Source organism: Pleurodeles waltl, chromosome 9 (genome assembly GCF_031143425.1).
Source record: "Pleurodeles waltl isolate 20211129_DDA chromosome 9, aPleWal1.hap1.20221129, whole genome shotgun sequence".
NCBI classification, from domain to species: domain Eukaryota; kingdom Metazoa; phylum Chordata; class Amphibia; order Caudata; family Salamandridae; genus Pleurodeles; species Pleurodeles waltl.
In genome coordinates, this window is record NC_090448.1 from 335702035 (window position 1) to 335729411 (window position 27377).

Sequence of the window (27377 nt, forward strand, 5' to 3'; positions counted from 1 at the left end):
CCTGTGCATAGCACGTATTTATGCAGATAACAATATATCAAAACATGGTCTGTTTTAGCAGTGTCTTACCATTCTTTGCTCCGGATAAACCTACAAAGAGCTGATCATCTACCCGATGTTCTTTAGTTAGATCAATACAGAAGCTCAGTGCCTTTTTAGGATCCAAGCAATGGACTCTGTCTTTCTCCTTGGAGGGGTTACGTATAGCAAAGAGTGTCAAGAGGATGATAGCTTGATCAATGTGAAAAGGAGTGACCACTTTAGGTAGAAAGGAAACCTTGCTCCTCTAAAACCAGCTAATTAGGAAAGAAGATAGTGTAAGGTGGATTTACAGAGAGCTTGATGTTCACTCACATGTTCAGCCAATGTTAAGTTGATGAGACTGACAGTCTTCACTGTCAGAAGCCTCAAGGGACAACTGGGCAGTGGCTCAAAAAGGGTGCACATTATGAACTGGAGGACTAAGTTTAAGTCCCACTGGGGCATCACAAGGGTTGGGAGGGTGGATACAAGTGTTACAAACCTTTCAAAAAACTGAAATTAAAATTGGCAATTTAAATAACAAAAGCCGATCTTGCAACTACAAGAAGCCACCTGAGCTGGTAAATTGCCCTTAGCAGTGCCCCAAGCAAGTCCTTGCTGGGCGAGGGACTAAACAAACCGTAAAACTTCAGACACATTTGCCTGTAAATGGTAAATAATTGGTGTGGTGCCTCACCAATCACACATTTGTCCCAATGGCTGGTGTACATTGACTTAGTGTAGGGACAACTCGCTGCCATCCTCAGGACACAGGTTAAAGGATGTTGGCTGTTGCTGCCTAATCTCCAGGCATGGAGATGCAAAGTGTGCAGGCCCGATTGCAGAACCCTGTCCTGCTGTTGCAAGAGAAGATTCTCCAAGAAAATCTAATCTGATCAGAAGACAGATGGTCATGTCTAGGAGTTCCGGGCACCATACTCTCCTGGCCCAATCACAAACCACTAGGATGACTAGGGCCCGGTGGTTAATGATCTTCAGAACTTGGGACAGAAGAGGCAAATGCAGCAAGACATACATTCTAGACAGAATGCGTCTCAGAGAGAGCTGCTTTAGAAACTTCAACACGCAGAATGGCTGACACTACACATTCTCCGCAGTGGCAAAAAAGATTGAGCCAGGGTTCTCCCAATTGAAGGAAGACAGCCTGTGCTACCTCTGGTTGTAACTGCCATTCTCAAGATGCTCCGTGTTTGGAACTGATTTTGTCCACCCAGGCATTTAGAGATCCCCCAAATGGTTCACCACTATGGAAATCCCTTAGCAGTTATGCCACTCCCAAGGGCACAAGGCCTCCCAGGACAAGGTCCAAGATCCCATCCCACTCATTGCAGTACCACATGACAGCAGTGTTATCCACAAGCACCTGCACCAGCATTCATTTGATAGTAGGCTGGAAAACCTTCCAACCCCAAGCAAATCACTCTCAACTCCAAAAACATGTTGATGTGAAAGTGGGTTTCCTCTGGAGACCACAGAATTCTGATCTCCACCTCTCCCAGATGGCCTCCCCAACCCAGTAGTGACGCATCCGTGACCATCTGTGGCTTGGATGGGATAAGGACAGGGGCATCCACATATCCAGCTATGGTCCCGTTGCCACCAACTTAAGTCTTTTGTAGTCCCCTCCAAAATCTAGATACAATCGGAAAGATTTGCCTGACGTTGAGCCCACTCATACACAATTGCAGTTCGTCAGCCACTACTGCTGGCCTTTTGCAGACTCCTCCAAACTCTGGACCAGGTCAGAGATTCCTGTAATGTTGTGCCCACTGTGAATTCAGGTTCCACTGCAGAACTGCATGTGGCCACAAGTCATGTGACACAAGAAGGATGCAAGGGGCCAACAATCCCAGCAGCCTGACTGTCATCTACACTGAGATGCAAGACAGAGGCAGTAACATCAGGATCATAGCCAGAATATCCTGTAATGTCTGTTCCAGGGCAAAGACACAAAACTGTTGCATATCCAGAATGGCTCCAATGAAAGGGACCATCTGTGAAGAAGTTAGGTGTGATTTTGGCTCATTGATAATGTTAGGTTCGCCATTGTATGGAGGTAGCTGATGACTGGCTGGGGTGAGCTTGCCATTAGCAGCGGGAAGACTGGTACCACTGACCTATGTAGATGTGCTCTGACCACAGTCATCACTATTGTGAACAACTGAGGGGCGCTGAGGAGGCCAAAGGGGAGTACTGAGAACTTTGAATATGCTCCTGCTCGAACATTAACCACAGATAGTGACAAAAAAGTTACTTACCTTTGGTAACGCCTTATCTGGTAGAGACAATATCTAGTTGCAAATTCCTTACCTTAGCATTTCCCCCACGCTCTAGTCTGGATCCAGAGATTTTTCTTGAGCAGTACCCCTGTATGCAGTTTGATGGCATCGATCAGCTCCTCATCCGTTGCTGGCATCGTCTGTGCTGGACATAACGTCACAGGTTCTATATAGGTGCCACCCCGGCGTGCTGAGGTCAGTTTCTTTTTATGACTTTCCACTCCAGAAGAGCAGGGCCATGAAGAACACTGCCACTGGGGCATCAAAACTAGGGCCTCAAAGGGATGTCCCTGAATCTAAAAAGCAGTACACAGGGTGGGTGGGTCAGTAAGGAATCTGCAACTAGATAGTTTCTCTACCAGATATGGCATTACCGAAGGTAGATAACTTGTCCATCTGAGACATCTAGTTGCAGATTCCACTTTAGAACAGATACCCAAGCAATACCATCCCCAGAGGAGGGCCTGCAAAATAAGATCACACCAGAAAGTCCTGCAGGACAGAACAGGCAAAGTGTCTATACCTACAGGCCTGACTGTCCAGGCAGCAGTGTTTGGTAAACATGTGCAGAGATGCCCACACCGCCGCCTGACAGATGCCCAGGATCAGAACTCCATGTGCTAATGCAGTGGTTGCAGCTTTAGCTCTAGTAGAATGAGCATGCAAGCCCTCAGGAGGTTGTTTCTTAGCCAATGCGCACATTTTAATGCAGAGTATAGTAAGCTGGCTCTGTATATACTATATCAAAGTAAGGTATACTGTGCACAGAGGCCATTCGACCCCCAGAGGCTTTATAGAGGCTAAAACACATAACACTACTGGTCTTTTTTTGTGGTAGTGTGTTTGAGCGGTTAGGCTTATCAGAGGCTAAGCATTCGTTGTACACAGACAGTCAAGAAATGAGGCACACGGAATGACGAACTCCAGGCCAATGTTTTATGTATCAAAAATATATTTTGTTACTTTATTTCTAGAACCAAAAGGATCTTTGTTGCAGGTAAGTACAGATTCAAGAATGTTATCAATTTCAAGCATCTAACACACTTTGTTTAGAATTTACAGGTAAAACAGTTTAAAGTAAGTAACACCTTTCAATTTAAAAAGTAGACACTGCAATTTCTCATAGAAAGCAGTGCAGTCCTAGGGGAGGAAAAGTAACAACACAATTTGCATGTAAATACTTGACTTACGATCCCAGTCTTCGGGGGTTAAGGTATGCAAAGGGCAAAGTTTAGGAAGACACCAAGAGTGCACTTCCAGCAACAAGGGCCTGCCAGGTGCAGAGGTCAATGTTGGTGTTGGGCACCCTATGGAACCCTATGGAGACTGGGGGGCACTTAGGAAGAAATAGCTTGCAGGTAAGACTTGAGGGCACAGACCTGGGGGGGGGGGGGTTTAGTTCAGCACCGGGGTGGGGTAAGTGGGGTAAGCGGGGGTGGAGTGGGGCCACTGGTCAGCACCAAACACACACCCTCAGTGGCACAGGGGTGACCAGGTGCAGGGTGCAAAGACAGCATTGGGCACCCAGTGCTTTTCAATGAGGGAACCCTGGTGGTCACAAAGATGCAGCAGGCGTGGTCCAGGCAGTAGGCTGAAAAAAACGAACGGCTGGACAGGTAAGTAGAGCGCCCAATGGATGTTGCTGGACCGTCGGTTGGGTTCCCCATGTCTAGGGGGCTGCAGGTGCAGGAGTACCTTTAGGCATCGGGAAATCTTCACCGGATCTGGTCGCAGTCGGGGGTCCCTCTGGATTTAGGCTGCAAGCATCGTCACGTTGATCAGGAGTGGTCGACCCAGGGTGGACTTGAGGTTGGAATCGCCTGGGGACCTTCTCTGGACTGGTGGGTCGCCTGGACACAGGCCGTGGACGTCAGGTGCAGAGTGGGCAGGAATTGTGGATCCGGGGCAGTTCTGGAGTCCTTTTTGAAGCTTTCTTTGTGGACTGTGCCACTGTTCTCGGGAGATCTTGGTCCTTGGGTAGGCAGGCAGTCCTCTGGGGACTTGTAGAGGTCACTGGTCCTGCAGGGCGAGTCGTCTTCTTGTAGCAGGAGTCTTGAAGCTGCAAGCAGGTAGGGATGGGGTTAAGTCCGTTATCTGGAGTCTTCTCTGCTGATGCAGCTCTTCAGTCCTTCTTTTGCGGTTGCCAGGAATCTGAAGAACAAAGTTAAGGGGGTGCCCCTAAATACTAGATTTAAGGGCATTACAGGGGTCAGTAGCAAATGGCTACTGTCTCCGAGGGTAGCTACACCTTTCCTGTGCTAACTCCCTTTGGGGGGGGGGTGCACATTCCTAACCCTATTGACTATCCTCCTCAAACAATATGGATGATTCTGCAAAGAGGGAGGTCGGGGGGGGGGCATCTCAGCTCAACCCTAGGGGCGGACCCAGCTGAGGTGGTCACTCCTCCTCGTGTTTCCTAATTTTCCCACCGGACCTGCCGCCAAAAGTGAGGATTGGTCCGGGGTGGGCATCTCCACTAGCTGGAGAGCCCTGGGGCTGTGCAACAAAAACCAGCAGCCTTTAAGGCTCACTGCCAAGTTTTGCAGTTCCTACAGGGGGAGGTGTGAAGCACCTCCACCCGAGCAGGCTTTAGCCCTCATGACTTTGGCGGTCTTGAAGCCACAGGTGCCAGAAGACCGCCATATTACGAGTACTGAAGGATTTCCACCACAATTGGGTGGAAATCCTCCAGTAGTCATGCTGGCAGTCGGAGGTGCAGGAGAGGTTTCACCACTGGCCCGCCTGCCAAACGGACTCTGCCAGACGTTTTACTACCTTACTACCTGTACTACGGTCTGGCGGTGTCATGATGGCGGGGCGCTGCCGGCAGTGGAAGCGCCTGTTGCCGTTCTCTGCTGGACGACCTCCTCACCAGACAAGGTAAGTCGATCGTCCAACAGGGGAGGGGTGTGGGAGGTGTTGTTGGTGCATGTGTGAGTGGGTGTTTGTCTGCATGTGAGAATGTAAGTGTGTATGGGTGTGTGTACACGTGTATGTAAATGTTGGTGAATGAGTATGCGGAGTGCGTGTGGGTTTTTGCGCGTGTGTATGCAGGGAGCAGGGTGGAGGGAGGGGGATGCTGGTATGGAAGGAGGTGGGGGAGGGGGGTGCTGGTATGGAGGGGGTAGAGGAGGAGATCGTATGGAAGGGGGCAGGGTGCTGTTCTGGAAGCGGGTGGGGGAGGGGGTGCTGGTGTGGAAAGGGGGTGGCGGAATGGGGGTGGTGGTATGGAAGGGGGAGCTGGGGGGTATTGAAATTGCAACGGGTTGCTGAGGGAGTCATCTGCCAGTGACAGGAAAGAACTTTCCTGTCACCGGTAGCCTTCCCGCTAGGGTTTTCATGGCAGTGCTAATGCAGCGGAAACCCTGGTACAAAGCATACTCATGATACCCCCCCGGTGGTCTTCAGTGGACCGCCGGCCCGGCTCTCCAACCGTCCTGGCGGTAAAAGTGGGGATCTGGAGGTTTGGCAGTTCACCATTGTGGCCCTGGTGGTCTTAATGAGGGCCTTTGTTCCTAACCACAGAGAGCACAAAGGCTCTCACCCCCATGGGGTCAGAAACTTGTCTGTTAGTTGCAGGCTGGCACAGACCGGTCAGCCTCACACTAGAGGGTTGGATGAAATACAGGGGGCATCTTTGAGATACTCTGTGTGCATTTTTCAATAACTCAAACACCTTCATCAGTGTGGGTTTATTGAGCTGAGAAGTTTTATACCAAACTTCCCAGTCTTCAGAAACCACAAGACACCAGGGACTTTTTTTTATTTCAGTTACACACAAGGGAAGCGACCGCTAGGCAAGGGTCGCTCTCCTGGGGGCAAATTTATTTTAGGCCATTTCTGGCCTTGGGGACAGACTGGCCTATTTTAATTAGGCCGATCTGCCCAAAAGGGGGGCACAAACCACTAGGCACCAGGGATTTTTACTTTTTTTTTTCTCCTTCTTTTTAACAGATGGGTAGCGACCCCTTAGGCAAGGGTCGCTCCCCTGGTGGGCAATTTTATTTTAGGCCATTTCTGCCCACCTTAGTGGCAGATCTGCCTATTTTTCTTAAGCCAATCTGCCCTCAAGAGGGCCATAAACTAATAAGCACAAGGGATTATTTGTTTTTGCGCCAATTTCACACAAGCAAAGCGACCCCTTGGGCAGGGGGCGCTCCCCTGGGGTGCACATTTATTTTAGGCCATTTCTGTCCCCCTTGGGGGTAGATTGGCCTATTATTGACAGAAACCACTAAGCACCAGGAATTTATTATTATTTTTTGTTTTTGTTTTTTTACAGATGGGGATCGACCCCTTAGGCAAGGGTCGCTCCCCGGGGGGCAAATTTATTTTATGCCATTTCTGCCCCCCTTGGGGGAGATCGGCCTATTTCTATTAGACTGGCCTATTTTTGGAAGGCCCATCTGCCCTCAAGGGGCAGAAAGCCCAGCAGAGACCAGGGAAGATTTTTTTCAAATAAAGATGGTGGGGGTATGGCCATACCACCACCCCAAATAAATGGGGACAAAGTTGTTCTGCCCAACGGTGGGCAGATGGGGTAATTACCCCGATCCACACCCTGTTTGGGAGGGGGGGGGGGGGGGGCAGAAAGCCTACTAGATGCCAGGGAATTAAAAAATAATAATAAATAGTGGGGTGGTGGCTACCAACCAGTATGAGCATGGTTATGTTCCCACCTCAACTAAAGGGGACAACCGTCTTTTAGCTCTCCCCAGCACACTAAAAGATCTTATCCTAATGGCAAGCAAGAAAACATCTGATTATTTTGGGGTCTGATTTTACATTTGGGCCATGAGAGCTTGTCTAACTTTCAAAATCGCCCCACTTGGAATGGCGAGGGCTGCACTTTTTGGACTTTGGGACCCTTCCATGTAGAAAAATCTACGAGACCTAGACACATCTGAAAACTAAACATCTGGGTGAGTCCAGGGTGGTGTGCTTCACATACACCCCACACCATTTTCTTACTGTAGGAAGTTGGGGGTTCCCCTTTGAGGTTGATAGAGGCAAAATTAGATAATACTAATGCTCTATTGTGTGGTAGTGTGGTCGAGCAGTAGGCTTATCAGAGGGTAGTATTAAGCATGTATTCTACACTCACAAGCAATAAATGAGAACTCACACTCAAAGACTTGACTCCAGGCCAATAGGTTTTTATAAAAAATATTATTTTCTTAATTGTTTTTTAGAACCACAAGATTCAGAATTAAATACTTGAAGTTCATCAATTGTAAGGTACTTGGCATAGGTAAGTATGGAACTTTGAAGTAAAACAGTAAGGTACACAGTTTTGGCAAAAATGGCAATAACATATTTTAAAAGTAAACACAGAGCAAAAATCAACAGTTTCTGGGGGAGGTAAGTACAAGTTAGTTTAGAGGGTAAGTAAAGCACTTCCAAGTTCAGTCTCAGGGCCATAGGTAGCCCACCGTTCAGGGTTCAAGTTAACCTCAAACACCAAGCACCAGCAACACAGGGCAGGCCAGTTGCATAGGTCAAAGTAGGGCCCAAATAACAGGCGCCTATGGAGACTAGGTGTGCTCCGGTTCCAGTCTGCTAGCAGGTGAATACCTGCGTCCTTGGGAAGCAGAGCAGGGGGTTTTGTAGAGCCCTTGGGGGGGGGGGTCACAAACAGGCACACAAAATCTACCCTCAGCAGCACAGGGTGGCTGGGTGCGGTGTGCAAAGTAGGTGTTGGGTTTAGTCTTGGTTTAATTGAAGGGACCCGGGGGTCACTCCGGCGATACAGGCAGGGCACAGGGGGCTTCTCAGACAGGCCACCAACAGGGCAACGATGAGGGCTGCCTGCTGATCACTCCTGCAACAGTAGCTGGTTTCTCTCAGGCCTGGGGGCTGCGGATGCAGTGCTTCTTCCAGACGTCGGGTTCTTTGTTACCGGGCAGGGGGAGCCTCTGGATTCTCTCTGCAGGCATCGCCGTGGGGGTGCAGGGAGGTCGTCTCAGGGTGTCCACATCGGGGGAGTCGCCTTGGGGTCCTCGCTGCAGTGTTGGTTTCTCTGGACACAAGCCGGGAGGCGTCGGGTGCAGAGAGTTGGGGACTCACGCTTTCAGAGTGAGGCTGGAGTCCCTTTAAAATTGGTTTCTTCTTTGTAGATTAGACAGAGCTGCTGTCCACAGGAGTTTCTTGGTACTTTGAGTTGCAGGGCAGCCCTCTGAGTTGGCAGAGGTCGGTGGTCCCGCTGGATGCTTTGCTGTTGCAGGTTCTATGAATCTGGAGACAGGCCGCTAGGGCTGGGGCCAAGTCAGTTGTTGTGTCAGTCGTCTCTGCTGGGCTTTCAGGTCAGCAGTCCTCCTCCTTCTTTAGGTCATCAGGAAATCTGTTTTCCTGGGTTCAGGGTCGCCCCTAAATACTAAATGTAGGGGTGTGTTTAGGGCTGAAGGGCAGTAGTCAATGGCTACTGTCCGTGAGGGTCTCCACACCCTCCTTGTGCCTCCTCCCTGTGGGGAGGGGGGCACAACCCTAATCCTATTGGGTGGGGGGGGAATCCTCCAAAGCAAGATGGAGGATTTCCTAAGGCAGGGGTCACCTCAGGACACCTTAGGGGCTGTCCTGGCTGGAGGGTGACGACTCCTTGTTTTTTTCTCATTATCTCCCCCGGACTTGCCGCCAAAAGTGGGGGCTGTGTCCGGGGGGCAGGCATCTCCACACTGTAGGGGCATAGTGCTCATGCAGCTATGCCCTCACCTGTGGTATAGTGCACCCTACCTTAGGGCTGTAAGGCCTGTTAGAGGGGTGACTTACCTATACCACAGGCAGTGGGTTGCAGGCATGGCACCATGAGGGGAGGGCCATGTCAACTTAGTCATTTTCTCCCCACCAGCACACAAAAGCTGTGAGGCAGTGTGTGCATGTGCTGAGTGAGTGATCCCCAGGGTGGCATAATACATGCTGCAGGCCTTAGAGACCTTCCCTGGCCACAGGGCCCTTGGTACCAGGGGTACCATTTACAAGGGACTTATCTGTGTGCCAGGGCTGTGTCAATTGTGGAGACAAAGGTACAGTTTTAGGGAAAGAACACTGGTGCTGGGGCCTGGTTAGCAGGGTCCCAGTACACTTTCAATCATAACTAGCATCAACAAAAGGCAAAAAGTTAGGGGTTATCATGTCAACAGTGGCATTTTCCAACACCTACCCAACCCACAATGCTCTACAAACCTCAAACTGTGCGGAATCCACAGGTAGCTAGTGTATCCACCAGAAAAAGCATTACCGAAGGTAAGTAACTTGTTCTTCTGATGGATACAACTACCTGTGGATTCCTCACCTTATGAATAGAGTCCCAAAGCCGTACTGCACTCGGTGGTGGGTGCCCGCCTGATTACACCAAGAAATCTTGCAATACTGAGCAAGCAAAATGACCGTCCCTCCTCACCTCAGAATCCAAACAGTAATGTTTTGCGAAGGTATGGAGGGATGCCCAAGTTGCCGCCTTACAAATGTCCACTAATGGAACTCCTCTCGCCAGGGCCGAAGTGGCCAACTTAGCCCTAGTAGAATGGGCCCTGATACCCTCAGGGGGAACTTTCTTCGCCAAAGAGTAACAAACTTTTATACACAGGATGACCCACCTGGAGATTGTCCGTTTCTGGACCACTCTGCCCTTCCGCTGTCAAACATACACTACGAACAGCTGATCATCCAGACAAAAGTCTTTTGTCCTCTCCAGGTAGAAACTCAGAGCCCTCTTAGGGTCCAACCGATGGAGCCTCTCTTCATCCTTAGAGGGGTGGGGAGGAGGGGAGGACGAGGGAAGGGTAATAGTCTGACCCAGTGGTTCCCAACCTCTGGGCCGGGGACCCCTGGGGGTCTGCGAACCCTCCTCAGGGGGTCCGTGGCTGCTTAAAAAATTTAATAATATTAGGTCCCAGCTATCAGTAATGACTCCTTGGGGGGTCCCTGTGTTCCAATAATGATTCAGTGGGGGTCCCCGGGCTCCAGTATTGATAAAATGGGGGTCCACAGAAGTCAAAAGGTTGGGAACCACTGGTCTGAGCCATATGAAAAGGAGTGACAACTTTTGGCAGAAAAGCTGCCCTGGTTTTCAACACCACTTTATAAGGGAAAAACATGGTAAATGGTGGTTTAACAGAAAGGGCTTGAAGTTCCCCAACCCTTCTAGCAGAAGTAATCGCAATCAAGAAAACAGTCTTTAGGACTAGGTATCTGAACGAGCATGAATGCATAGGCTCGAAAGGCGAACCCATCAGAAATGTCAGTACCAGATTCAGGTCCCACTGAGGCATGTGAAAGGGCGTGGGAGGAAACTTATTAACTAAGCCCTTAATGAACCTATTTACAATTGGAGATTTGAATAAAGACGGCTGGTCCGGAAGGCTAAGAAAAAAAGACAGAGCCGCTAAATAGCCCTTAACTGTAGCTACCGGACAGCCTTTCTTTGCTAAATCAAGAGCAAACAAAAGAACATCTGAAAGGTGGGCCTTTAAGGGATCTTTTTGATTCTCTCCGCACCAAACCACAAATTTTGCCCACCTACCGGCATAAATGGATTTAGTGGTGTGTCGCCTGGACGATAGAATAACATCCACTACATCTGGTGGGAGAGAAAAGGAACTCAGGTTGCCCCGTTCAATCTCCAGGCATGAATGTGCAGTCTCTGGAGGTGGGGGTGTAGAACCTGCCCCTGCTACCGTGAGAGGAGGTCTGCCCTGAGTGGGAGATGGAGCGGAGGGCACTGAGAGAGTTGAAGAAGGTCTGTGTACCACACCCCTCTCGGCCAGTCCGGTGCCACCAAGATGACTTGGGCCTGGTCTTGACGAACCTTCCTCAGAACCCGAGGAATCAAGGGTATGGGGGGGAAACGCGTAAAGCAACTGGCCGCTCCAGGATATCTGAAACACGTCCCCCAACGCTCCTAGCATCGGATATTGGAGGCTGCAGAACAACGGACAGTGCGCGTTCTCCCGAGTGGCGAATAGATCCACCTGAGGCGAACCCCACATCCCGAAGATGTAGAGGACCAGGTCCGGATGGAGACACCACTCGTGATCTACTGAGTAGTGACGACTGAGACCGTCCGCACGTACATTCAGAACTCCGGCCAAATGATTTGCTATTAAGCTAATCTGATGGTCCTGAACCCAGGACCAGAGTCGCAGAGCTTCTCTGCAGAGAAGGTACGACCCTACCCGTCCCTGCTTGTTTATGTACCACATCGCGGTAGTGTTGTCCGTCAGGACCTGAACTGACTGAACGTGAAGGGAAGGGAGGAAGGCCTTGAGCGCCAAACGTATTGCCCGCAATTCCAACAGATTGATGTGCAACATCTGTTCCGCTGGAGACCAATAACCCTTGATCTCCAGGTCCCCCAGATGAGCTCCCCACCCTAGAGTGGAAGCATCTGATACCACTGTGGCCACGGGAGGTGGTAGTGAAAACGGTTTTCCTTGGGAAAGGTTGCCGTCCACCAATGAAGATCCGCTGCAGTGTCCCTGGGGATCCTTATCGAATCCTCGAGATCTCCTTTGTGCTGGAACCACTGCCTGCGGAGGCACCACTGAAGAGCCCTCATATGCCAGCGTGCGTGAGGGACCAACAGAATGCAAGAAGCAAACAGACCTAGCAGGCGTAAGACCTTGAGGACTGGAACTGCTGCTCCATTTTGAAACATTGGAATCAGTGCCTGAATGTCCCAAACCCGCTGAGGTGGGGGGGTAGGCCCGAAACAATGTTGTGTCCAGTACTGCTCCTATGAACAGGAGGCGTTGAGAGGGCTCCAGGTGAGATTTGGGTACATTTACAGAAAAACCCAGATCGAACAACAACTGGGTTGTCATTCGCAGGTGAGACAACACAAGCTCTGGAGATTTGGCTTTGATCAATCAATCGTCCAGGTAGGGAAAAAACACTACTCCCCTCCTTCTGAGATGTGCTGCAACCACTGCCATCACCTTCGTAAAAACTCGAGGTGCTGAAGTAAGTCCAAATGGAAGGACCCCAAACTGGTAGTGCTGCGTCCCGACCACAAACCGTAGATACTTCCTGTGCGACTTGATTAACGGAATATGAAAGTACGCATCCTGCAAGTCGACAGACACCATTCAGTCTCCTTCGTTCAACGCCAATAGTACCTGCGCTAGGGTCAATATTTTGAATTTCTCCTGTTTGAGGAACAAATTCAAAATCCTCAAGTCCAGGATCGGTCTTAGACGACCATCCGCTTTGGGAATCAGGAAATATCTTGAATAACACCCCTGACCCCTTTCCTCACCGGCACCAACTCTATTGCGCCCTTTGACAACATGGTCAGAACCTCCTGTTGTAACAACCGAAGATGGTCTTCTGAACAAAATGAGGGACCGGGGGGGGGGGGAAGGGAGGAGGGGACTCCTGAAAAGGGAGAGCATAACCTTTTTCCACAATTCTTAACACCCATGAGTCCGTTGTAATCGACTCCCACTTGTGTAGAAAAAGACTCAACCTTCCCCCTACAGGAGAAGTATGAATGATAAAGTGGGGAAAACTAGGGCTGCTTCTGCTGTTGTCCACCGGAGGAGGAGGATGAAGAAGAAGGTTGCTGGACTGGTCCTCTAACTCTGCCCCGCCCTCTAAAGGCACGATAGGGCGGATTGGCAGGTTGCTGGGCCAAGTATTGGGACCTCCGAAAGGCGGAACCACGTGCAAACCCCCTGAACCTGCGAAAAGGTCTATAAGATGTAGCAGTAGCCGTCTGTAAGCCCAAAGACATAGCTGTCGCCCGACTGTCCTTAAACCTTTCAAGGGCAGAGTCCGCCTTCTCGCCAAACAGCTTTTCACCATCGAATGGCAGATCTAACCAGGTGGATTGAACATCCGATGAAAATCCAGAGGACCTTAACCAGGCGTGCCTCCTAGTAGCCACAGATGTCCCCATGGCCCTGGCTACCGAATCAGACATGTCCAGACCGGACTGTATAATCTGCTGTGCAGCCGTCTGCGCATCCGAAAAAAGAGATCCATAAGGACCTTTGTACCTCCTGCTGCAGATCTTTGGCCATTTCCTTAGCGGAGTCCATAAGGGCGTGGACATACCTGCCCAGCACACAGGTAGAATCAGTAGCCTTGAGCGCCATGCTACAGGATGAAAAGATCTTCTTCGAAGACTGCTCCATCCTCTTGGACTCCCTATCAGTTGGAACTCCAGGGAATGTACAGGAGCAGACTTCGCAGAGCAAGACGCCTGGACTACTAAACTCTCAGGAGTCGGATGACGTGACAGGAAAACCAGATCTCCTGGTGCGCCTCTATGCCTTCTCGCTACTGCCCTGTTCACTGCAGGAGTCGTAACTGGCTTCCTCCACAAGTCCAATATAGGCTCAGTCAAAGCCTCATTAAAGGGCAGCAAAGGATCAGCACTGGACGCATAAGGGTGCAACACCTCGGTGAGCAGGTTAGTTTTCACCTCCGCCACAGACAATGGCAAGTCCAGAAACTCTGCTGCCTTCCTGACCACCATATGGAAGGATGCGGCCGCCTCTGTAAACTCCCCCGGAGATGCAATGTCCCACTCCGGGGAAGTATCCAGGCCGCTTGCAGTGGCCAGTCCCTGGTACTCATCATAAGGATCAATCTCACCCTCCTCCAACTGCCTGTACTCTTCCTCTTCCAGAAGTCTTAAAGCCTTTCTACGAGACCGAAGGTGTGTTTCCAAAGTCGGCGTCGATAATGAATCCATTGACGCCGAAGATTTTGAATCCCGGAAAGGCACAGGAAGAGATGGGTGACTCCTAGCATCACCCGGCGCCGGCACCGACACAGACTCCAACGAAGACCTCCGTGGAGTCGGCTGGCAGGAAGGCGATGGAGCCGGCCTGGAAGGGGACATCTTCGACATCGAATGGCGCGGTGATGGCGTTGGCTGACGCGATGGTGAAGCCACCGTCACAGGTGGTGATCCTCCACGAGGTGATATCCTCGGCGCCGATCCAACCTCAGCAGGACAAAAAGGCATGAATGGAGCCGCTTTATACGGTGCCGGAGAGCCCAAATCAAATGCCAATGGCCCCGTGTGACCCGCCGGTGCACCAGCAGGAGCCATGGACTGAAAAACGGCATACATTGCATTAAAAAAATGCAGCAGGATCTGCCCCTGGAGCCAGGAAAGCAGGATATTGCTGAGTAGATGACTGCTGTACATCAGGCTCCTGCGACGCTAGAAAAAACGGAGGAATATGATGAGTAACCTCAAAGACCGACGGCGCTGGCGATAACTCCAGACTCCTGGGTTGAGGCGACACAGTAGGGCTCATCTCCCATGTCTTTTGGCGTCGAGAAGACAGAGACCTCGACCTCGACCGGCTCCGCTCAGATGGGCGCCGAGAGCCATGACGGCGCAGTGAATCATAATGACGCCGCTTCTTATGCTTCTTTGGTGAAGCACGGGAGGAATCCCTCTTATGGCCCTTCTTTGCTTTCGCTAGAAAAAGCTTCGCCTCTCGCTCCTTTAGAGCCTTCGGGTTCATACTCTGGCATGACGAACATCCTTTAACGTCGTGCTCAGAACTAAGGCACCAAATACAATCCGAATGTGGATCGGTCACAGACATCCGACCTCCCCATTCTCTACATGGCTTAAACCCGGATTTCTTTGGAGGAGACATTTTAACCACCAAAAACTCAACAGTAATCAACGAGCCAGGAAGAAAAACCGTTGGCGTCGAAGGCACGGAAAAAAGGAAAACTGACGTCAGCACGCCGACGAGGACCTCTCATTGGCACGGCGACGTCAGACGGAGTCACGTGGAGCCGTGCCATTACGACGTCCTCGTCGACAGCTAGGAAGAACACTCTGTCGGATGCTGGCGCAAGGACGAATTCGTAAGGTGAGGAATCCACAGGTAGTTGTATCCATCAGAACTTACTTTCACCGAAAGTTTTTCTCAACAGATTGAGGTTTGCAAAGGATTCTAGGTAACAGAACCTGGTGAGAGCGCCACAAGTTACCCCATCCTAGGTTCCTATAGGTGTCTAGTTTAAAAAAAATGCACAGGTGTGGTAGATTTTCCCAGGTGCCGGCTGAGCTAGAGACCAAAATCCACAGCTAAGTACTTTCCAAAAAACACGTCAGTTGTCAATGTAAACATTTGATACGTCCATGCTGCGTTTTGGGGCGCTTCCTGTCACGGGCACTAGGCCTACCAACACAAGTGAGGTACCATTTTTATCGGGTGATGTGAAGGAATGATGAGTGGAAGGAAGTTTGTGGCTCCCCTCAGCTTCCAGAACTTTGCAGCACCGAAATGTGAGAAAAAAGTGTTCTTTTTGCCAAATTGTGAGGTTTGCTAAGGATTCTGGGTAACAGAACCTGGTGAGAGCACCACAAGTTACCCCATCCTGGGTTCCCCTAAGTGTCTAATTTTCAGAATGTCCAGGTTTGCTAGGTTTTCCTAGGTGCCCGATGAGCTAAAGGCCAAAATCCACAGCTAGGCACTTTCCAAAAAGCACGTCACATTTCAGTGTAAAAATGTGATGTGTCCATGTTGTGTTTCCGGTCGCGGGCATTAGACCTACCCACACAAGTGATGTACTATTCTTTTCGGGAGACTTGGGGGAATATAAAATAGCAGAAGAAGTGTCATTGCCCCTTATCTTTCTCCACATTTGTTCCTTCCAAATGTAAGTGTGTGTAAAAAAAAAAAAAAAAGACGTCTATTTGAGAAATGCCCTGTAATTCACGTGCTAGTATGGGGAACCCGGAATTCAGAGATGTGCGAATAACCACTGCTTCTCAACACCTTATCTTGTGCCCATTTTGGATATACAAAGGTTTCCTTGAAACCTATTTTTCACTCTTTATATTTCAGCAAATGAATTGCTGTATACCAGACATACAATGAAAACCCATTGGAAGGTGCAGCTCTCCTTTATTGGCTCTGGGTACCTAGGGTTCTTGATGAACCTACAAGCTCCACATAACCCCGCAACCAGAAGAGTCCAGCAGACTTAACAGTTTATTGCTTTAAAAAAAAAAAATCAGCCGTAGCTGGATAAAGTTATAAAAGTAAACGTGGACAGAAACTGGTCTTTTTTTACCTCAATTTCAATATTGCTTTATTTTAGCTGTTACTTTCTGTAGGAAAATCTTGAAGGATCTACACACATGGCCTCTTGCTGAATTCAGAATTTTGTCTACTTTTCAGAAATGTTTAGCTGTCCAGGATCCAGCATTGGTTTCACACCCATTTCTGGCACTAACTGGAAGGAGGCTGAAAGCACAAAAAATAGTAAAAATGGGTTATGTCCCAGTAAAATGCCACAATTGTGTTGAAAAATTGGGTTTTCTGATTCAAGTCTGCCTGTTCCTGAAAGCTGGGAAGATGGTGATTTTAGCACTGCAAACCATTTGTTGATGCCATTTTCAGGGGGAAAAAAACACAAGCTTTCTTCTGCAGCCATTTGTTCCCATTTAAAAAAAAAAAAAAAAAAAAAAAAAAAAAGAACTTTTCGCTATATTTGGTCTTCTCCAGGGGAACCCACAAACTCTGGGTACCTATAGAATCCCTAGAATGTTGGGAAAAAGGATGCTAATTTGGCGTGGGTAGTTCATGTGGCAAAAGGTTATGAGGGCCTAAGCGCGAATGGACCCAAATAGCCAAAAGAAAGGCCTGGCACCTGAGGGGGGAAAAGGCCTGGCAGCAAAGGGGTTAAGGAACCTATTTACAATAGGAGATTTAAACGGGAAAGGAGGATCAGGCAGCCATGAGAAAGCAGAGACTGCAGACAACCTGCTGCTCAATCTACACCAAAGAAGGTGGAGACTGGACAGGTTCGGTGGGAAATACTCCCCTGCTCCTGCAACAAAAGATCCTCCCGAAGGGGCAGTCTCATCAGAGGATTGATGGCCATGCTGGATAGATTGGGATAGCATACTCTTTATGCCCAGTCCAGAGCTACAAAGACGACGTGGGCAGGGTCATTCTTGATCTTCTTGAGAAATTTGGGCAGAAGTGGTATGGGCGTAGAGCTTGAGTCGAGACAAAAAGCATCACTGTGCAAGTGCCACCTTGGAACTTCCAATGTGCAATACTGCTGACATTGCACGTTATCTGCAGAGGCTAACAGATCTAACCAAGGTTCTGTCCACTGCTGAAAGATATCTTGTGTCACCTCTGGATGGAAACACCATTTATGATCAACCAAGCATTTTAGCTGGGTTTGTCCGCTCTCACATTCAGAGAGCCTGCCAGATGTTGAACCACCAGGAAAATGCCCTGTTTCAGCCAACTCCAGAGGCACAAAGGTTCCTGAAAAAGGGTCCACAACCCCACCCAGCCATACGTTTTGCAGTACCACATGGGGTGGTGTTGTCGGTGAACACTGCACTACCTTCCCTCTGAGAGAGGGAAGAAAAGCTTTCAATGCTAGTCTGATCGGCAGGAGCTTCAACAGGTTGATGTGGAGTCCTGACTCTCCCAAGTGGCTGCCCCATCCCAGGAGCGACGCATCTGTCACTACTGTCAGATCTGGTTGGGGAAGAGAGAGGGGCCTGCCTCTGACCATTTCACGGTTCGTTAGCCACCACTGCAGATCTCGAGCAGTTTTGTCCGGGTTCTGGATTATGTTGAAGAGATTCCTCTGATGCTGGGCCCACTGGCACTTCTGGACCCACTGAAGAGCCTGCATATGCCACCTGGCACCTGGCCCGCATATGTCACTAGCAGGATGCAAGAGTCCATGAGGCCCAGCAGCGTCAGAGTCATTCTCACCAAAATCCAGGATAGAGGGTAAAACATCAGTATCTTAGCCTGAATATCCTCGGGCAGATAAGCCTAAAATTGCACTTTGTCCAGAACAGCGCCGATGAACAGGAGCATTTGAGCAGGAGTCAGGTGTGACTTTGGCACATTTATAATGAACCCCAGGGAATGCAGGAGGTCCACTGTAGTCTGAAGGTGGGGGACGACAGCCTGGGGTAAGCCCACCTTCAACAGCCAGTTGTCGAGGCAGGGGAAGACTGAGACCCTTGACCCATGCAGATGAGCTGCTACCACCACCATCACCTTGGTTAACACCTGAGTGGAGCTGGTAAGGTCAAAAGGGAGCACGGTGAAAGTCTGTGGGCAGGCAGGACAGGCATATGAAAATAAGTGTAACACAAGTCCAACACAACCATCTAGTCTCCTGCTTTCAGGGCAGGTAAAACCTGAGCCAGAGTGAGCATTTTGAACTTCTCCTTCTTGAGGGAGAGATTGAGGGACTGAAGGTCTAGGATAGGGCGGAGCCCATTGTCTTTTTTGTGCACCAGAAAATACCGGAAATAACAACAACCACTTACATCTGGCACGGGGACTCCATCTATGGCTCCCCTGACCAAGAGAGCTGTAAACTCCTCACAAAGAAGTGCCAAGTGATCCTCCGTCATCTGGTCGTAGGATGGTGACATGGATGGAGGGGTAGTCTCAAAGGGGAGTAAGTACCCCTTTGAACTATCTACAAAACCCACCTGTCTGATGTAAAGGACTGCCAGCGCAGCAGGTGATGGCGGATCCTGCCTCTGAATTGTCTCTGGTGGGGCATCGTCCGACTAGTAAGGTGAGAAGGTAGCTGCAGAAAGGGGAGGGGGTGGGGGGGGGGGGAGGGGGGGCTGGCTGGACTGTTGGCTCCCGATCCACAAGGACATTGGATCCCACATCCCCGGCCAGACAGGGGCTGGGCAGAATGTGCAACACTGTGGTTGAAGGGGAATGGACATGGTGAGGTACACCACTTCCATAGCCACAAAAGGGCCAAAAAGCAGACTGAAGGAGCCAAGGGGCTGCTGCGAGACCTAGGGAACTGGCCGTAGCACTGGAATCCTTGAAGCGCTCGAGCGCAGAGTCTCCCTTGTCCCAGAAGAGACAGTTGCCATCAAAGGGCATGTCCATAAGGGTAGATTGATCTGGAATTATCTAAATGCTGCTTGTAAGTGAATTTACCTTAAAATATGGAAGTCAAGAGGCGTTTGGCAAAACAGGAACAGTTTGTTTAATTAAACACTACGGCCGAGAGAGCAATTACAGAAATAGGGTCTAAGGACTGTCTTCTCAGTGCACAACTGATCTGAGCAGTGTTTATACAACACTTCTTTGAGTACAATAAAACAATTAAAACATTTCTTTCTGGGTACAGAATGTGACCAGTTGTCCTGGAGTCATAAACAAGGCCCTGATGACATAAGCAGGTGGGTCTCAATCTGCCATGGACACAATGAGGGCCAGTGAGGACGTGTCTAGATGTCTGGCCTGAGGGGCGTGTGATCACTATGTGTTGCTGTCCATGCTGTGTTTTGATTGCCTAGGTGTTCCTAACTTTATGTGGCATCTAACATGGTGTTTTAGGAATGCACCCACCCTTCGGGTCATGTGTGTTTTATTGGGGCCAATTTCCTCGGACTACTGTGCTTATCTGCGAGACTGACCGTAGATTCCTGTTTGTGTGTTTGTCTGCCGGCTACACAACACCCTTCCTGTGACCTGTCAGTCTGTAACCCAAGGCTTAAGACTCAGAGCCTGTCTGACCATGTACTTTTGTGCCAGGGTTGATGGAGCGTTCATGAGGGAGGAATTTAATGTCTTTTTGTAATTGTGCAATGCTTGGATGGCAAGAGTCAGAGTCCCATTGTCCATGTCATTGCCTGGTGTGAACGTCCAGCAAGATGCACTGATCTTCGTGCATACTCCAACCTCTATTGCAGTCATTAAGTCCAATACATACTTATGGTGCATTACCATGAGGCAGATGGCTCTTAGTTTTTCCTTGATTGCATTAGGGCCGAGCACCATGCTATTAATCATTTTGAGCATTTCACAGTTGGTTATTTGCAACCAGCGGGCCTTTGCTTTTGTCTGGAGAATGAAGAACGGTATGGACCCTCCTGCTGGTGCATTCGAGAACAGTTTGAATTCCTCTGAAATATCCTTGTACTGAGAGAGCAAAAATAATCCGCAGTTTTTTCCTTCTGAGCCTGATGCAATAGAATTGTCTTCTTCCTTGGCAGGTGTTGGTACAGTTCTGACAGATCTTCTCAAGGAATGACCAGGATCAGGGTGTGTATAGTGAAGAGGGAGCAGAGGCCACGCCATCTGGAGATGAGCTGAGTGTAAGCAAACTCGCCTTATTGCTTGTAAGTGTCCATCAGCATGGAGGTGCAGCACTGAATGTCTAGAATGTGCAGGATTGTGCCATAGTTTTCATTCCTACTCAGCATAACTGTTCCTTTGCCTCTGAAACATAAGGATACCGCATGAAGATACATACAATTAGGGGCTGCCCTTCCCTTCTATTCACGTATATACACCCTTTTTTATATGGTTAGCCCCCCACTTTTTGCCTGTTTCTTATGTGGCTTTGACTGTTAGTGCACTGGGCCCCTGCTAACCAGGTACCCAGTGCCAGATTCCCTTTCCCCAAAACTGCACAGTAGATTTGCACAATTGGATAACTCTTTAACTACCACTTTAAGTGCCTAGTAAATGTTACCCCTGGTACCTAGGGCACTAAGGAAAGTCTCTGACGGCTACAGCACCAGTTGTGCCCAGGGACCTCTCACCAAACCCACAAAGTGCTGCCATTGCAGACCATGTGTTGGTGTAGGCTAAGTAGAAAACGCGACCTGTCACATCCCTGTGTGCCAGGTCCCCTATCACTACATGTGCCAGATAAGTCACCCCTTAAGGCAGGGTGCATCCAGCACATGTAAGGGCATATATGCATGAGTAGACATGCCCCTGTTATGTCTCTGTCAATTCTGAGACATAGTAAGTGAACAGGGAAGGACCAAAATGCCAGGCCAGGTCCTACCCGAACCAGAACACAAGCAACCCAGGAATGGTTTTGGCCTTATTCTTTTTCATCAGCCAGCTATCACATGATTCCAGTGGCACAGTGAGTAGGGTCCCACGTCTGAACATACCCAAGTTCCTCAGCTACATGAAGGCTTCTCCAAATCCTGGAATGTTTGGTATCAAACATCTCGTAATAAACCCTCACTGACCCCAGTGATGGATTTATTAATAAAGGCACACATAGGGCACCTTAGAAATGACCACTGAAAAACTACCAGCCACTACTGTGCTGACTGACCCTCAAGGTGAGAGCCAGCGCTCTTCAGGGCCTGAGATAAAAGCCTGCACTGGGCAGAGGTGTGACCTCCTTTCCCCAGGGGGATGGAAATTTCAAGGCGGGAAACTTCAAAGGCCTTGCTGCCTTTGTGATGCGACCCAGGTCTCTCCAAATGGCAGAGATGGCCAATCCCCCCTGTGCTGACTCCACGTTTGGCAGGCAGCACAGCTGTGAAAATTAGGCAGCTTAGCAGGTGTGCCCACTTCATGTCAGTCACACCCCCTAAGGTGGAGGAGCTGAAGTTGACACCACTTCTCAAATTCCTCCATCTTGCTTGGAAGGAATTAGGCCACTAGTGTTATAGCTATGCCCACTTCCCAACAGAAGTGGTCATAAGAAAGGTGCACTCACCCTACAGGTGGTCAGCCATTGGCTACTGCATTGCACTCCCTGTAATGCCCCTAAGTTGAGTATTTAGGAGGCACCCCTAATCCTTAGAACTCAGATCCTGATGACCTACGAAGACAAGGATAAATAAGAGTTGCACCCGCAGAAGAGGAAAAGAAGCAGCAGCTAACCATGCCTGACTGCCTGCTGATCTCAAAGAACTCTCCCCAAGAAGCCAACTCGTCCAGCCTACAACAAAGACTCAAGTCTCCTGGGAGCAGTGGACCTGCTCTGCAACAAGAAACTCCAAGGAAAAACAGCTGCTGCAATCCCAAAGACCCGACCACTGGAGGGACCACTGCACTCAACGTCCACAATCTGAGGTGAAGCCAACCAGCAGTGCCAACACAGGTCCCCAGCTGCCCAGAGACCGAGACCAGTGTGGTCTCACCCACCTCAGCAGGCAGGTCCCTTCTCCCACAGCCTGTTGGTGAGAGAAAACCCGACACATCTAGCAACCACTGCACCCGTGACCCAGAACCCCATCTGAGGCTGAGGTGGGTCACTGGTGCTAACGAAGTACCCCTGCTCCAAAGAGCTCAAGACCACCCTAGGTCCACCCCTGCCGGACTCCCAACGACACCTGCAGCTTCAACATGCCAGACACCCTGACCGCGAGTGCTCCCGGATGAAAAAACCTGATGCCTAAAGACACCCCTGCATCCTTCGCATAGGGGACGAGGACCAAAGGTGCATGTATGTCCCGTACACCCCAAGTCTACTACTTATCTGCTTTTTGTCCGTGACTGGCTTCCTAGCCAGAGCCTGCAGCCTTGCAACTCCCCTAGAGAACCATTGGGTACCCAGCACCTTACTGTATCTCAGCACTCCGCCGTCCCAGTGCTGCACAGTGTGTCCTGTTGGTGTGGTCCTGATTAGTACCCAGTACTTACCTTTGCTCCCTGAGCTCAACCTTGTAACTCGTTGTTAACCCTGTGTTTGCTGAACATTGTTTTTCCTCCATATGATAACATTGGAGAATGCTGAAAATTGCACTGTCTGTTTTTTAAACTGCAAAGTACTTATGCTTAAACGTCTACTTACCCGATTACATACTTCTTGGGTTTAAAACATATATACAAATATATATATATTTTTTTATTGGTCTCAGATTTATTTTAAGTGAGTTTCTCATTTATTGCCTATGTGCGTCCAACAAATGCTTAGCACTATTCTCTGATAAGCCTAACTGGGTGCCCACAATATCACAAAATAGAGCATTAGTCCCATCTACTTTTGCCTCTGCAAAACCAACCGGGGATCCACTGGACTCTGTGAACAGTGTACTTCATTTTACATGCCTAGCGGTGAGGCCTCAACCGTGTATCACAACCACGGAAACAAGTGTGCCATCTGTGTCATGCCCAGCAGTCCAAGCGATCAACCCTATCTCATGCCCAGGAGACCAACATAACATCTGTGTCACACCCAGAGGTCCAAGCGATAAACCCGGAGTCACACCCAGGGGACAAGCATACCATCTGCGCCATGCCCAGCAGTACAGGAGGAAAAACAAAAAAAGAAAAACAATCACCCGCCTAGTACGCTATTGAAACAAGCATTTACAATGCAATAGGTCTCACATTTCTGAGATTAGAGCTACTGGCATTGTAAATAACAATGTCTTTTACCTATGTGTTTCGGTTTGGAGTTAAGTGGATGTATGAACAGACACACAGTTGCAGCACTGTCAAGGGGACTAAGAATGAGGAAGTAATGCAGGGACATATAAGCAGCTGCAGCATTGTTTACAGGACTAAGAATGAGGAATTACACTCGTACCAGAGAAACAGCTAGCAGCACTGTCTAGAGGACTTAGTATGTGGAATTACCACTCAGACTGGAGAAGCAGCTAGCAGGACTGCCTAGAGGACTTAGAATGAGTAATTACAAGAGGACTTAAAATGAGGTATTATTGTGTGGACCAGAGAAGCAACTGCAGCACTGTCTACAGGACTAAGAATGAAGAATTACCACTAGGGCCAGAGAAGCAGCTACAGCACTGTCCAGAGGACTTAAAATGAGGAATTACTAATGGGACCAGAGAAGCAGCTAGCAGGTCTGTCTTGCTTGGAGATTTAAAATGAGGAATTACGACTGGGACCAGAGAAGCAGCTAGCAGCATTGTCTAAAGGACTCATAATGAGGAATTACCAACAGGACCAGAGAAGCAGCTTGCAGCACTTCCTTGAGGCCCAAGAATGAGGAATTACCACACTGGGACCAGAGAAGCAGCTTGCACCACTGCCTAGAGGACTTAGATTGAAGAATTACCGATGGGACCAGAGAAGCAGCTGCAGCACTGTCTATAGACCTAAGAATGAGAAATTACCACTGTAATCAGAGAAGCAGCTGCTGCGCTGCCTAGAGGACTTAGAATGAGGAATTGCTGACAGGTCTAGAGAAGCAGCACTCTCTAGAGGACTAAGAATGAGGAATGCCACTGGGACCAGAACAGCAGCTGGCAGCACTTCCTAGAGAATTTAGAATTAGGAATTACCGACAGGTGCAGAGAAGCAACTGCAGCACTGTTTAGAGAATTTAAAATTAGGAATTTCCACTGGCACCAGAGAAGCAGCTTGCAGCACTACCTAGAGGATTTAGAATGAGGAATTATCAACAGTTCCAGGGAAGCAGCTGCAGCACTGTGTAGAGGACTAAGAATGAGGAAGTACCACTGGGACCCGAGAAGCAGCTGGCAGCAAATCCTAGCGGACTTAGAATGAGAAATTGCCGATAAGTGCAGAGAAGCAGCTGCAGCACTGTGTAGAGGACTTAGAATTAGGAATTACCAATGGGACCAGAGAAGCAGCTAGCAGCACTTTCTAGAGGACTTAGAATGAGGAATTACCAACAGGCCAATGTAGGAAAGTACCCTCTTTTTGGCATGGTTAGCCCCACTTTTTGCCTGCTGTCAGTGTGTTTTGACTGTTTTGACTGGGATCCTGCTAACAAGGACCCCAGTGATTGTGCTCTCTCCCGCTGAATTTGGTTGCTTAGGACTTTGCACATCCCACAATCGGCATACTGGTCCCCCATAGAAGTCCCTAATATATGGTACTTAGGTACCCAGGGCATTGGGGCACCAGGGGTTCCCCATGGGCTGCATGTATTGTGTCATCAATGGAAGCCCATGCAAAATGGGTCTGCAGGTCTGCCCTTGGATCCTGCGTGAAAAGATGCATGCACCCTTTCACTACAGGTCACTACACCAGGTCACTGTAAGTCACCCCTATGGAAGCCCATCCTAGCCCAAAGGGCAGGGTGCAGGTACCTGTGTGCGAGGGCATCCCTGCATGAGCAGAGGTGCCCCTACAAACTCAAGCCCCATTACACTGGACTTCGTAAGTGCGGGGTAGCCATTTTACCCGTGTACTGGACATAGGCCACTACCTATGGACATGTTTGGTATCAAACATGTTGGAATCATACCACAATACTGTTGCCAGTATTGGTTATATGTTTCCATGCACTCTGGAGGCTCCTTCGAGGACCTCCAGAATTTCTGACAGTCTTTTGGGGTTTTCCGGGCAGCCTGCCCTTCTGCTACCCCTCAGACTGATTTCTGCCCTCCTGCTGCTTGACCAACTCAGGCAGAGTTAGGCAGAACAAAGGATTTCCTGTCTTGATTCCGCCATCTGAAATCCAAGGTGGGCAGAGGCCCCCGGGAGCATCTGAGTGGCAAGGTCAGGTAGGTGACGTCACATCACTCTCCTGATGAGTGGCAATCCTGCTAGGGACAAATCCCCCTACCTGGGCTATTTATGGCCTCCCTCTTGGGAATCCTCAGATTCGACGTGCAAGATTCCAGCATGACTCCTCTGCAATGTTGACTTCATCTTCAGACCACTGGGGCTGCAACGGGACCCTCCAGGAACCTACAATCTGCAACTACAACAACAACTCCAATTTGCAACATTCTTTCTCCCGCTCCTTCCAGCAACTGCAACATTTCCTCAGCTGTGCATCCACTGAGGGCGAAGAATCTTCAGCTTGGACAAGAAGTAAGAAGGAATCTCCCTTGGAGTGAAGGAGTCACTCCCCTGCATCCGCAGGCACCAATAGCAACGACCGGCTGTATGGATCCTCTCTCCTCCGGAACTGCTTGGATCTTGCATCACACGTGGTGGTCTGGAGTGGTCCAGTTGGTCCTCTCTACCAGCTGTCCAACTTGGGAGACTGTAGGCCCATGCCTCTCCTTGACGGACAGTAACCATGTGCACTGCGACTCTTGCAGCTACTGAGGCTTGTTTGCTCCTCCTCCATGGGATCTTCAGGCTGCCTTTAGCCCCAGCCCACAGCATTTCTTCCTGCAAAGCAAAGTCTCCTGCCTGCTGCTCCAGCGACATGGGACACTCCTCCAGGTATGCTGATTGGGCCTCACTGTGACTCCTGTTCCTGCTGCCAGTGGGTAGCCTGTGGTGGCTGCCTCCTCTTCTTGTGACCCTCCCATCTGCTGAGGGTCACCCTGGACTCCCCTCCTTGGGTCGAGTCCATTGGACCTTGCTGGTTCTCTTCAGCCTTGCAAACCTTCTCCGTACTTGCAACTGCCAAGGCTTGTTGGTGGTTTTCCAGCACCACTCACCGACTGCATCACGACCGCTGACGTGGAACATCACTTGCATCACTCCTGAGGCTCCTCTTCAGCTCCTGTGCTGCCCTGCTGATCTTCTTCGTCCACTGTCGACCTGGTCCTGCATCCACAGGAGGGTGGGTAGTGGCTCCTGCCACAACCGGACACTCCATTGCGAACTGGACTTGGTCCCCTTCCTTTGCAAGTCCTCTTCTGTCAGGATCCACCTTTGGGTTCTTGCAGTCTTGCATAATTCTTTTCCAAAGTCCTATAGGTTTTGGGGAAAACCAGGTACTTACCTCTGCTCTTCTGGTCGCTGGGGGTCCCTCTGGTACTTACCTCTTGTGACTCCTAGTTCCTTCAGCTCCCCTCTACTGACTATGCCTTCCTTAGGTGGGGGACTGCCTTTCACATTCCACTTTTTTAGTATATGGTTTGGCCCTCCCCTAGGGTCCTCACTATTTGCTATTGCATTTACCAATGCCTATTGCTTTCTATGCTGTTTACTGATTGCTAATGTGCATATAATAGAGTGTTTACTTACCTCCAGTTGAGGAATTGCCTATTCAGTGTGTTCTAGTATATGTGTTACTATAATAAAGTACCTTTATTTTTTATAACAGTGTGTGGTTATTTTATGTGTGTAAGTGCTGCATGACTATTATGGTATTGCATAAGCTTTGCATGCCTCCTAGATAGGTCTTGGATGCTCATCCACAGCTACTTCTAGAGAACCCTGGCTTCCTAGACACTGCCTACACTTCACTAATAGGGGATACCTGGACCTAGTATAGGTCAGTTAGAATGCAATGTCACAAAGCTTTTTACCTTTAACTTTATTAGCACTCCCATCGGGTGAACGCGTTCGGCTCAACAACAAGACCACACAGGAAGTAAAGACATTTCGAAAGCAGGGGCAGAACCGAAAGTGAAAAATAGTGTGTTTAACCAAAACTACATGCACAAAAGGGCAAGCC

The 27377-nt window shown here is 49.4% G+C and overlaps 1 protein-coding gene across 1 annotated transcript in view; it reads right to left on the minus strand.

The window, feature by feature from the left end:
• The window catches only part of USP4 (ubiquitin specific peptidase 4), a 789752-nt gene that overhangs the window by 218239 nt on the left and 544136 nt on the right, over window positions 1–27377 (minus strand). The gene's annotated exons all lie outside the window — the stretch shown is intronic.